Below are 1,295 nucleotides of genomic sequence, written 5' to 3'. Positions count from 1 at the left end.
TTGCCCCCACTATATCTGTTTCAGTCATATGTCTGGACCCAAACCCCATCAAGGAGAGACCAAAATTTACACAATGTTCTTGAGTATGATGGCGACTGCATTTGGAGTTTTGATTAAACTGCACTACATGTGTGATTATTACTTGTAAACAGATGATTAGATATTAATTAGACAATAAGTGATTGTAAAGCACTTGGAAAATAAAAGTGTTTATAAATACCACCAACTAATAGCAACAATAATTCTTTACCAACTACACAGCTGCTAATGTCAATAAGAATGATTTATTCCAGCTAAGGGCAATTTTAAATTATGCAAAAAAGCGCTACTATCCTATCTGTTTTGCTATAGCAAAACAGAATGTACTCTATTTATAAATGATTTTCTCACCAGCATTTAGATAAGTACATCTCATGTAGATAAAAACAACTTATCTCTTTTAGGACCTCCTCACACCCAGCCACAACCATCATGGCACGGTGTCTTTGAATGCTAAGAAATGCAGCTCCTGACTGCTCATCGCTGACTCACGTCCAATGTTTATTTCTTTTAAATGTAAGATGTGAGATGACATCTTGCTGGTGGCATTTTCATTCATGCGGGAGGTTTGTCATGTTCGGACTGTGCAGTTGTTCCCCAGCACCTTAAAACAGTGCTTAGACTTGGGGCACCTGGGTGGCTCAGTTGGTTGTGTCCGACTCTTGATTTCCGCTCAGGTCATGATCTCAGGGTCGTGGGATTGAGCCCGGCATTTGGGTTAGTGTGGAACCTGCTTAGGATTCCCTCTCCCCATCTGCTCTTCTCCCCCACTCACACACTCTGTCTCTCTCTAAAATAAAAAAAATTTAAAATTAAAAAAAAAAACAGTGCTTAGACTCAATACATTTTGGTCAAACAAATGAGTGAAAGTTAATTCTTTTTTGGTTCAGAGAGAAGCCAAAAAAGAAGAAAGTCCCCGTTAAGGATAAAAATAAAGCACCTTCATGCTACCTTCTTGATTTTGTTTTTCAAAAAATAACTTTTGATGCTCTGACTACTTTTTATTTCTGACCATTATTTTTTCCCCCTAATGGCCTTTTTAGGTCATGGACTGGTATCAGCCTGGCTCTTGACCCACTGGTGAATCTGGCAATGCCTCTCTGTTTATTTTTTTCTCATAATTAAACGCAAGCATCTACAATGAGTCCAGGTCCATGGTATTAGACATAGGAAATGAAGTGAATGAATATTAGTGAAGAGTGCTTCATGTTACAGAATTCAATAGGAAAGCGGTGAAGGGGCTGTTTTGGTGGATG

The 1,295-nt window shown here is 38.5% G+C and overlaps 1 protein-coding gene across 1 annotated transcript in view; it reads left to right on the top strand.

The window, feature by feature from the left end:
• Positions 1-1,295, top strand: part of PCYT1B (phosphate cytidylyltransferase 1B, choline) — a 119,384-nt gene that overhangs the window by 17,032 nt on the left and 101,057 nt on the right. The window lies entirely within an intron of this gene.

The sequence above is a fragment of the Crocuta crocuta genome, unplaced genomic scaffold (genome assembly GCF_008692635.1).
Source record: "Crocuta crocuta isolate KB4526 unplaced genomic scaffold, BGI_CrCroc_1.0 scaffold1468, whole genome shotgun sequence".
NCBI classification, from domain to species: domain Eukaryota; kingdom Metazoa; phylum Chordata; class Mammalia; order Carnivora; family Hyaenidae; genus Crocuta; species Crocuta crocuta.
This window is presented reverse-complemented; position numbering and strand designations above follow the sequence as displayed.